This window comes from Hippopotamus amphibius, chromosome 6 (assembly GCF_030028045.1).
Source record: "Hippopotamus amphibius kiboko isolate mHipAmp2 chromosome 6, mHipAmp2.hap2, whole genome shotgun sequence".
NCBI classification, from domain to species: Eukaryota; Metazoa; Chordata; class Mammalia; order Artiodactyla; family Hippopotamidae; genus Hippopotamus; species Hippopotamus amphibius.
This window is the reverse complement of record NC_080191.1, coordinates 111633174-111645665: the sequence shown is the minus strand read 5'-3', so window position 1 is coordinate 111645665 and position 12492 is coordinate 111633174.

Here is a 12492-nt window from a genome sequence, read left to right as displayed (position 1 = left end):
AACCAGTTTTATTATTTTTAACCATTTGAGAATATGAAGAAAGCAATAAATTCTCTCCTAAGAAAGATGTACCCAGGCACATACCATCATGCCTCCCATCACAGAGGGGCATGGGTGTCTATACATAGAATTCTTAGAGGTCCAGAGAAGTCAGATGAAGGGCTTGGGTCTTTAGCTACTTTACCATTCATTTAACTCTTTCTGTAGATCATAGACACTTGGAGAATGAGACCCCTATACTAGATGCAAAGTCTCCAGGAACCATCTTGGTCCATGCCTCAGGGACCTCCCATGATATTGAAGGAATACCTCCCTGTCTGTGTGAAACATCCTCTCCAGATCAGCTGGGAAGTACAGCACTGCCACAGACGGCATATTGAAGAGAAGGCTGGTTAACTTAACCAATAGTATGGATTCAGGCAAGAAAACAAGAGTCAGAGGACTTCCAAATTACAACCAGTAATAATGACGTGGACAAGTTCATGGGTCAGGCTGGATATCCACCCTGAGAATCCTTGAATTAAGCAGTAAAACAATTTGGACAGGGAATCAATTTGGACAGTTGACACCTCAGGTAGAATAAGGTTTTCTCCCCCAAGTGATCCAGATCATTCCTATGCTTCTCTTCCTTGAATAATTTACTAAACATTTACCACCAAATAATTAAAATAATTGAGCTAAGAATTTTGGATATTTACTACCTGTCAGGTACCATACTAAGCACTTTCACATACAAACTCATTTTAATGTCATATCAGTGTCAAGAGGGAGGTACAATTAAAATCAGAATGTTAGGGAACCCTCCTGCACTGTTGGTGGGAATGTAAATTGATACAGCCACTATGGAGAACAACATGGAGGTTCCTTAAAAGACTAAAAATAGAACTACCATATGACCCAGCAATCCCAGTACTGGGCATATATCCTGAAAAAACCATAATTCAAAAAGATACATGTACCACAATGTTCACTGCAGCACTATTTACAGTAGCCAGGACATGGAAGCAACCTAAATGTCCACATAGAGATGAATGGGTAAAGAAGATGTAGCACATATATACGATGGAATATTACTCAGCCACAAAAAGGAATGAGACTGAGTTATTTTTAGTGAGAGTCTGTCATACAGAGTGAAGGAAGCCAGAAAGTGAAAAACAAATACCATATGCTAATGTATATACATGGAATCTAAAAAAAAATGGTGCTGATGTACCTAGTGGCAGGACAAAAATAAAGATGCAGATGTAGAGAATGGTCTTAAGGCCCTGGGGTGGGGGGGCGGGAAGAGGAAGCTGAGACAAAGTGAGAGTAGCACTGACATATAGATACTACCAGAGGTAAAATAGATAGCTAGTGGGAAGCTGCTGCATAACACAGGAAGATCAACTCGATGATGGGTGATGACCTAGAGGGGTGGGATAGGGAGGAGGGAAGGGAGGCTCAAGAAGGAGGGGATATGTGAGTAAATATAGCTGATTCACTTTGGTGTACAGTGGAAACTGCACAACACTGTAAAGCAATTATACTCCAACAAAGATCTGAGGAAAAAGAAAAAAGAAAAAAAAAATCAGAATGTTTAGATGATGACACAGAGTCACAGGGACATAATGTGCCTGAGGTCCCCAAGCTACAAAATGGTGAAGTTATTTGCCATCCACCTTTTCTCATGAATATGGTAATCTTAATTTTCCTTAAGCAGTAGCTTCCAGCAAAACCCTCATTCCCAGCTTCCTTGGGACAAAAAGAGTCTTCCTGGAATCCTCCAGGGCTGCTTGCCTTTCAGATTTTCTGCTGTGGGTGAGAGGGTTGTTTTTTTTCTGGACATTTCATAATGTTTTCATCTTCTAATCCTTTTCTAAGTTTCTTCTTTCAAGGTTCATCTCGAGTCTTGCCTCTTTTGTTACCTAACTGTCCCAGCATTCATATTATGTTGGATTGTGCATCCTTGAATGTACTTTTCTTGGACAGTCAATAGCCATGGACATTTCTCCAAAGAAAACATACAGATGGTTAAAAGGCACATGAAAAGATGCTCAACATGGCTAACTACTAGAGAAACGCAAATCAAAACTACAATGAGTTATCACCTCACTCTGGTCAAAAAGTCTACAAATAATAAATGCTGGAGAGGGTGTGGAGAAAAAGGAACCATCCTACACTGTTGGGGGGAACGTAACCTGGTATAGCCACTATGGAGAACAGTACGGAAGTTCCTTAAAAAAGTAAAAACAGAGATACCACATGATCCTGCAACCCCACCGCTGGGTTTATATCTGAAGAAAACTATAAGTAGAAAAGACACATGCACCGCAATGTTCACTGCAGCACTATTTACAACAGCCAAGACATGGAAGCAACCTAAGTGTCCATAGATACATAAATGGATAAAGAAGATGTGGCATATATACATATATACATATACATATACACAGTGGAATATTACTCAGCCATAAAAAAGAATGAAATAATGCCATTTGCAGCAACATGGATGGATCTAGAGATTACCATACTAAGTGAAGTCAGTCAGACAAAGACAAATATCATATGATATTGCTTATATGTAGAATCTAAAATATGACACAAATGAACTTATTTACAAAATAGAAAGAGACACATAGACATAGAAAACAAACTTATGGTTACCAAAGGGGAAAGGGAGGGAGGGATAAATTGGGAGCTTGGAGTTAGAAGATACAAACTATTATATAAAAATATATTGGGTTGGCCAAAAAGTTCATCTGGGTTTTTCCATAAGATGCTACAGAAAATGTGAACGGACTTTTTGGCCAAGCCAATATATAAACAACAAGGATCTACTGCATAGCACAGAGAACTCTACTCAATATTTTATAATAACCTATAAGGGAAAAGAACCTGAAAAAGAATATACATATATATACACACATACATATATACACACACTTATATACATATATATATACATGCACACGCACACATATGTATAACTGAAGCACTTTGCTGTATACCTGAAATTAATACGATATTATAAATCAACTATACTTCAATTAAAGAAAAGTGCTGGGGGGCTTCCTAGGTGGCACAGTGGTTAAGAATCCACCTGCCAATGCAGGGGACATGGGTTCAATCCCTGCTCCAAGAAGATCCCACATGCCACAGAGCAACTAAGCCAGTGCGCCACAACGATTGAGCCTGCACTTTAGAGCCTGTGAGCCACAACTATTGAGCCCATGTGCTGCAACTACTGAAGCCCACATGCCTAGAGCCTGTACTTCACAACAAGAGAAGCCACAGCAATGAAGAGCCCACACACCACAACGAAAAGTAGCCTCCACTCACCGCAATTAAAAGAAAGCCCACGCACAGCGAAAAAGACCCAACACAGCCAATAAAATAAATAAATAAATAAATAAATAAATAAATAAATAAATAAATAAATAAATAAAATAAAAAATAAATAAAATACATTAAAAAAAAGTGCTGGGTCTAAAAAAAATAACCATGGACATTTATTGAATTGGGCAACAAGACCACCTTCTGAGAACCCCTTAGTGTGTGAGGCAAAGCTCCACTTCCTCTGGATCCTCCACACATGTCTCTCTGCCTCCTGATACCTCTAAATCCTCTGGTGGCTGCTGGGGGTGATGGGAGGAAGTCATGGAAGTTGTTCTCAGCATATCCCTTTCAGCTTCTGATGACCTGCCTCACATGTAGGTTGGATCCAGAATCAGCACTGGTACCTTAGTCAACACAGAGGCAGAAAAAGCCCTATTTTACCATCCTACCATAGCAATAAGGCAGGCCATTGAGACATCAGAACTTTAGGCTGGGCTTGAGAAAATTATCAGTTAATACTTAAGAGAACACAGCCTGTATTATTAGCCAGAATGAAATCAAAAATGCTGTAAGACTGGGACTCTTCTTAATCCTACCTTACAATGAGAAAAGTGAGGAACAGAGAAGTTAAGTCACCCGACATCACACAGCAGGTACAGCCAGGATTTGAATCCAAGGGCTTCAAAGCTCTGTTTCTTAACCACTGTACCACCCATGCTGCCTCTAACATAAGAGAGTTACATGGTAAATGGTAATGTATAGATCCACCACTTAGGGTTATATATAGTCCTTTTGAGAAAATGAACAGATTAAGAATGTCTCCAGAGGAGAAACCATAGGAATACTTTCTGGTGTCCCATGAGGTTCTAGCACACAACTGACCACGAAGCAACTGACTAACGGGTCCTTAGGTACCAACCTCTATGCCATGGAGCCCTGTGATAAAGAGCAGAACAGAGGCAGGGCAGGGAATGGATCTGGGAGACAATCTGCAAAGCTTGTGAATTTTTCTTCTCTTTTTACAGGAGTAGGAGGGGGAAAGACTGGGAAAGGAGGAATACATTGCCAACTGTCCTTCAGGAAGTTTCTGCCAGCAGGGGCAGGTGTGGGGAGAGCCCTCCACCTTAGGTGCTTCTCTTGGGTGACTGAACCTCCTCTGGGGTTTGGCTCCAACCATCTGACCCAGTCCCAAGGCTTTGAAGCACCCTCCAACCCCCCACACTGTTCCTTTAGCCTCCTGTGGAAGCTGACATCTGGGTTGCCCCAGCCCTGAGTTTCCTCTTTCAGCTCTTCCATCAGCTGTACAACCAGTTCCCTACATTAAATTCCTTCTATGAGAAATAACTGGAATGGTGTTTGTTTGTCCTTACTGGATGCCGACTGACAGATGGGTGGAGTGAGTTCAAGACTAGCACTTGTCTAAGGCTACACAGCAAGTAATGAAGTTAAGTTCTTGGGGTCCAAATGTCTCTCTCTAAAACCTAAACCTTTCCAATTAGAAATGTTCCTCCTCAGTGAGACCCAAAGTTTAAAATTTAACTTGTAACTAATGACAAAATAACCAAAATATTTTAAAAAAAAATCTCAGTCCTCTTCAGTTTTTTAATTCTATTGATTCTTTCGGCAAGTTCCAATTCATTCATGAAATTCTTACAGATGTGGGGCTCTTTCCCAGGAAACAGGCTGCATTTTGGTGAATTCTTTGGTGAGTATCTCTTCTTATTTCCTCTGAATTTATTTTCTCGTTAATAGTTGGGCCAAAGCTGAGGAGACTTAGTGAGGGAACAAAGTCCTTCTAACAAATGATTAGGGTTAGGACAGAGCCCTGATTAGCCACTCCTAGCTGTTACACATGTGAAACTGAGCCCCAGGGTTCTCTGCTTGAATTGCAAAAATGCAACTAGGTTGTGGCCCTGTGAGACTGGCGAGGGCAGTGGGGAGAATCAGTTCTTCACTTTGTTGGCAGAGAACAAATGGGAGAAGGACACACATAAGCACACAGGCATGTGTGCACACACACACGCACACAGCCTCTTCAGCTGGAACTCCTGAGCCTGAGATGTTTCCATCAAGTACAAATAGGGTTGTGAACAGGGGTGGACACACCACATGATGGTAATTTTAGACAAATGGGATGAGTTATTGCCAGAGACACACACAAGCTGATGTCTATCTCTGGATTTTCTTAATGGAGTAACTCCAGCCTTGGGAAATTATTGCCTTTTTGTCCAGGGTTCTGCAAAGTGTCACCTAAACTTGGAAAATGTCTTACTGTGTGTTGGGTAGTGTGCATTCCTCCTGTAGCCAAAAATATCAACACAAGGACATCAACCACAACAGAAACATTAAAAATGTTAATAGCAACTAACCTTTGAGGGCTTATGATAGGCCAGGCTCTGCTTTTATTTATTTATTTATTGGCTGTGTTGGGTCTTCGTTGCTGCGCACGGGCTTTCTCTAGTTGCAGATAGCGGTGGCTATTCTCTGTTGTGGTGCATGGGCTTCTCATTGCAGTGGCTTCTTGTGTTGCAGAGCACGGGATCTAGGCAAGTGGGCTCAGTAGCTGTGGCTCGCAGGCTCTAGAGCACAGGCTCAGTAGTTGTGTTTCACGGGTTTAGTTGGTCCGCGGCATGTGGGATCTTCCCGGACCAGGGATCAAACTCGTGTCCGCTGCATTGGCAGGCGGATTCCTAACCACCGCACCACCAGGGAAGTCCCCAGCCTCTAAGTGGTTTATTATAACACACTGATCCTCTTGACAGCTTGATGAAGGAGGGACTATTATAACTTTACCTTATGATGAGGGTACTGAGCACGAGGAGGTAAAGTCACTCGCCTGAAGGGACAGAGCCAGTGAGAGGCAGAGCTGGGCTTTGAACCCTGACAGGTCGGTGCCTTTGCCCTCAAGTCTGACTAATGTACTGACTCTCCAAGACATGTCTCAACTTGGATAGAGGTGTATGTTGGAAAATCGCGCGTGGGCCATCTGACCTGGTTGTGACCACACAGCGATGGTCATCAGTACCTTTTGGTCTCATGTGATGTGCAGGCCAGCTCCCTTTACTGACCGTCTGGGATCATTTTCTGTTCTTGAGAGGGCCTCTCACACACTGTGCTTATTTTGTATTACATTTTGTATTCCAGTTTCATGGACCTGAAGGTATTTTCAGGATAATGCTAAGGCAAAAGCTATTTCTAGGTGACCAGCCCTGAAAAGCGAGGACCACTTTTTCTCACAACCCAGTGCTACCACCAAAATAAAGGGCACATTTAGACACGCACATTTTGAAACCAACCCTTCATTCCCCTCTTGCCTGTGGGGACAGCTGACCACATCAAAGGGAAGAGAGTGCCTGAAGAGTCTGGTTTCTAAAGACTTTGGTTTCTGAGGCTTTGAGAAAGCTAAGGAGGGAGGGATTAATCTAAATCTTCTCCTGCCCAACTCCACCTGTGATGTGAAGCTCAACAGAGCAACGCCAGCTCCCTCTTGTTTTAGAAAGGCTTTTTCATCTCATAATTTGAAACTACAAAGGTCTGTGTCTACAAGCTTTTCCCCATCTCCTCTCCCTCCTTCAAAGGAAGCCAGGGCCTGGCGTTTGGCTCCCCACTTAAGAGAAAGTGTTCGTGGACTTAGTGACGTGACCCAGCCCACACAGGGGAGCGCTTGGTGTGTCTCCACTTTGCCTTTACACTCTGTGATGTTGGGGAGGACTGGCCCAAGTTGGGCATTCCTTGGATGCTTTTCCAAATTCCATTTTGGTGGGATGGAGGTGTGAGAGGGCCAACTCACCAACTGGTGCCCCTCCCCTAGCTTCACAAAGAGGGGTGAGGAGCATCCCTTGTAGTCTTGTTCATTAGCCAAATTCTCCTATTAGGGATGAGAGAGCCAAATTCCCTCATCAGCAGTCCCTGAAGCAGAGTATTCTGCAAGCAAAGAGTGGGGAGTGTGAGAAACAATTTATCTCTATCAAGGTTTGGCCAAACAATGGGAGGAAGGCTCATTCCCCCCTTCCCACGTATCAGAAACAAAGTCGTATTAAATTGGTAAAATTTTAATGAGAGGAACCCCATAAGAGGGGGAAAGTTAAAGTCCCAGGTTAAAGATTAATATTCCAAGTTCAGAACAAAAGGATGCTCTTTTGTGGCTCTCTGCTTATGCCTCTGAATGTAAACATTGTTCTGAGAGCCATTTTTTCTTTGCCAGATCTTTAAAGGGTAATAAATTAGCCCGTGGACAGCCATACAAGCTGCTACTAGATGTGAATGTGAATGCGTCTGAAGAAAAGGCTGACTTTCAATCAAAGTCTATTGAAAGAATGGTTGGATTTTCTAAAGAAGCATGTTGTGCCTATTAACCAACTTACAAAAGGGGCCATTTCCTTGATTTATGTTTGGTTGCTATAGAGATCCTGCAGCCCAGACTGGCAGGTGAAGCTCCCCTCCAACAATCTCAGGTTTTTCTTCGTTACCTCGGAGGCCAAACACAGCCCTGGGTAAAAAGCAGGGTGCAAACAAGCTGCGTGTGTTAAAAAAAGAAAGAAAATCAAACATCTGGCTCAAGCATTTTCACACATCTCTCGGAAATGATGACTGATATGCAAAACTCAGGGGCAAGCATTTTTATAGCCCTTACAAACTTGAGTACAAAGAAAAGTTCATTGTCCTATTTGGGACCAGTAATGGCTGGTTTCTGTAAGTGCAGCTCACTGCTTACAGTTTTTACAGAATGCATGGCGTTCAATGTTGGCACTGGATATTCAAAACTGGCTGTGCCTTTGTGGTCCATGGGAGAGATATACGTGTGTTTCAGTGTGTGTGCATATCTTTGTCAAGCAGGTGGATTAGCATCACTGCATGTTAATTCTGGAGGGATCTTAAAGACTCTCTGTTTCTCGGAGGGGGAGAGGAGGGAATTTGCCCATCATGACACGGGTGGGTGACCTGTGACTCAGCAGAGCTGCCTCTGCCAACGCTCTCGCCATCGGTCCCCTACCTTACGAGTGAGCCATAGAAAATTCCTGGGTCAGAGACGGGGAGAGGGCTTGGATATTGATGATGGGGTAATTTCACATGTAATCCTCAAGGAAAACATTATCGCTGGGTCAAAGACAGACCACAATTTATGTCCTGGGGGAGAGGGAGAGAGGAGGGCTGATGAGAGGAGAAACAGAGGGGCAAGCGGGAAGTTTAGGACATGCTTCACTGTCAATGGCCCTTATACAGGGAACAACGTCCTAGAAAGAGGTCAACGCAGCCCAAGAGCCTGGTATCAACCAATACCACACTATCTCTTCAAGGAGGCTAACTGCATGGGTGGGGGCACTTCTGACCCTGAACCTAAACCTCCTGGGTCACTTGGAGCCTCCTGGGTTAGGGGAGCTCCTTGTAAGGCCTTCTGAGTATCTGGGGGAGACCATGAAGGAATCTTCTTCCCTGATCTTGAAGTGTGTGGTCTGCATCCTTTAACACACTGTATTCGTCAGTGCAGGCTGCTAACAAAATGCCACAGAATGGGCACTTAAACGACAGTGTGGAGGCTGGGAGCCCAGGATCGAGGTGCTGGTGCATCAGTTCTTCTAAGGCCCATCTCCTTGGCCCATTGATGGCCATCTTCTCTGGGTGTCTTGACATGGTCTTCTCCCTGTGTGTGTGTCCTAATCTCATGAAGGATGCAGGTCAGACTGGATTAGGGCCCACCTCCATGACTTTATTCAGCCTTGATGGTTTCCTTTCAGGCCCTCTCTCTAAAGACAGTCCCATGGCTCGGTACTGGGTATTTGACTTTAACAACTGAGTCTTGAACAGACACAATCCAGCCCATAACTCACAGTTACAAGATTTTTGTTGGAACAGTCCAGCCCTTCACCAGCCTGAAGAAGAAGGGTGCATTCTGCAGAAGGCTGTCTTCAATCCCCCAAACCAAGGCCCCAGAGGGAATTTCCACAGGCCCTACCAGTACCTGCCAGAGCCTTTTCCTGATTTCCAGTAAAGCCAGGATTTCTTCACAGCTCAGAGCTCTGGTGACATCCTTTCAGCCACTAGGAATTCCTGGTAGTCTCATTCCCTGCAAGGCCTTGGAGTCTCTTGGCTAAGAACTGTTTGCTAGTGGCTGAAAAATGAGTCCTTTGGTTCCATTCCAAAAATAATTTATGGCTTATTCCCTTGCTTTCCCGTACTTCCAAGAAACGGAAGGGAATGGCCCAGACAGAAAAAAAAAAAAAAGGAAGAAAAAGAAAAAAGAAATCCTGTTCCTCCCTCCTACTCCTTTATTATGCTATAAACATTTGTTAATAGAGCAATTATCTTTTGAGCTGTAAAGGCTAAGTAAGTCTGAGGAAGAGGGGGTGAAGGAGAGGTGCAATTTTTCAAGCTTAATGAAGTCAAGTGAGATTATTTCAAGTGGATGTGAGTTACAGCGAACAGAGTCCTTTCTGCTGAAGTTCAGTGAATGATGACATACCATTCTGTTGATCTAAACCTCCTTGCAGCTCAGTTTTTTCAGACTGCATATACAAATGCACAACAAAGACATCTGTGGACAACTCTGGCCTTTTAGAAAGGTAACTCTTCGAGGTTGAGAGGCGGCTGGTGGTCATGGGAACACAGATATGTCATCTCTTTGATAATTCATAGTTTATAAAGCTGTCTTCATCGAGTGTTTGCCAAGCGTCCACCATTGTGCCCAGTCCTTTTTTTTTTTTGGCTGCACTGCATGGCATGCGGGATCTCAGTTGCCCAACCAGGGATCGAACCCCGGGCCCCTGCAGTGGAAGCGGGGCATCCTAACCACTGCACTGCCAGGGAAGTCCAGTGTCCAGTACTTTATATACGATTTCAGCCTCTCAGCATCCCTGTGAGAAAAGTCATTTATCATTTTTGGCGAATGAGGGAGAAAGGTCAGACATACTAAGGAACATGACCATGGTTCCACAGAGTGTGGGAGATAGAGCTGATATTTGAATTCAGCTTTAGTCTCTAAAGCTGGGCTCTAACCTACTACCGGGCACATCTGAACAGGCTTCTCTGCTGGTCCAGGCATCTGCATGTACTTTGACACCATGATGCATGGCCTCAGTGGCGGAAGAGTATAATTGAGTTAACATCACCTTTGGCTCACGGGATTCTTATTCCCAAAGTTCAGGCATCCGAATATAGGTGAATTACAAGGAATGAGGAGTAATTGAGGGTTCTGGTCCTCTGCCTGATGGAAAATGGCCATCGAATGGGAGCTTGCATAAAAGGGAGAGATAAGGAGAAGGGAATAGGTGGGGTAAAGACCAATGTCTCAAATTTCTACAGGGACAGATGAAAGCACAGCTCCAAAGTATGACAAATTCTCTATAAGATGGTAGCTCTGGGATGACTGTCTTTCATTGTCTCTGTTGTAGGAAACTCTGCTGACAGTCAGGAATGGAAGCATCTCCAGGGCAGTAGGGCCGTCTGTGGCCAGGTAATCATTCACTGAATGGACACCACCTGGGGTGGAGTCCCTCACACATGCAAACTGGCCCCAGTCACCTCCTGGGCTCATGGGTTATTTAAATGAACAGAACTGGGATTTGATGTCAAGTGGCTGCAAAAATATGGAGAATATTTTGCACCAAAGACTTGAACCAAAGAAAATATCACACTGACCGTGTCCTGTCTGCTTCCATTAGCTTAGAAAGACTTACAGTAATTCCCACCACCAGCCCGATATGGAGGTAGTAATCGGCTGCTCTAGAGTCTGCTTTGGAACTCAGTACTGAAGTCTCTCTAGATCATTTATTTTGCTGCAAGTCATATATTTTTACATCCTAGAACATCTGAGCTGTTTCCCTCCTTTCTCTCCAAGCTGGAGCTACAATAAAAACATAATTGACTGCTAGAGGCAGAATTGACTGCTAGAGGCAGTATTGCCTGTAACCCATGTGGACAATTCCCTGTAATTGTTTTATAGTACAATATTTGCAGCTTGAATTTCTTTGATTATGTTTTACTATATTTTGCCACTTACTTTTAATGTTAAATTTGATACTCTTAGCTGGATAAATACACTATTTAATTTCTATTGAACATGGGTTTTATCTTTAAAAGCCACCAGCTTTGTGGATAATTTAATGGTGAAAAATGTCTTCCCCTCCCCCCCTTTTCATACACATTGAATGAATAAATTTGTGATCTTACATGCACTGCCTGAATATTTGGGATCACAGTGGATCTGCTTTGATTGAGCACTGAGTGAAGATGGCTGAGAACAAATGGAAGAGAAATGGCTCCTCCACGAACTACAGTCATTTCTCACAATGCCTATTTGCATCCTTCCTGAATTTAGTTTTCAAAATAAACTGAAGAGTGAAAAATATGAAATACAGGAGACATTATATTTATGTAGAACACTGTGATTTACAAACTGTTTTCTGTGCATTTCATCAGCTGACAAAGGGAAAGAGTCTTTAAAAATCTTGAACTCATACAAAAGGAGTTGGAATCTGCAAAGTGACTCCTGATACTGGGGGCTGCTGGCCTGATACTAAGGGAGGCGGAGGGGTCTATCTGTGTGTGGACCAGGATGGATGAAAGCATTTCCCATCCACGCGTCCCCCTTCTGCCCTGCTAATGACCTCAGCCCTGGCCTGAGGGACCAACATCCCTTAGAATGAGAGGTTATTTAGCTTTGATATGAGTGCAGCCTTGGGAATCTCTGTAGAGAAATTGCTTAGTCCAAAAATTTAGCTTCTTTCTTTTTTCTTAGTGGAAACATAGGAAGAAATGTGGTTTGGAATACAGAGTATATGGAAAAAACAAAGCCGTGCCAGGAATGAGCTTTGGGTGGAGGAAGGAGGATGGATTTCATGTCGGCTGGAAGAGAAGAACGCCAGGATCTATAGGAGAGCATCTTGGGTACTTAACTTTGCTCAAGGTCATGTGCATTTCAACAACACATTTCTGCCCAAGATGTGAGACTTGTGTCACTGGTAGGATGTGACTGAATTTATGAGGTACAGAAGTACAAATGGGAAAACAGTCACACAGTGAGAAATGAATGGCTTCTTCCATTGCTCTGAGTCCAGCTGGGAGAAAGTCTTCATAGCTGCAATACGTCTTTACTTCTCTGATCTCTCCTCAACAAAGAAAGAAAGTTTCACAAGGGATAGGGGTTTTTTCCTGTGTGGCCATGATATATAAATTTTCTTA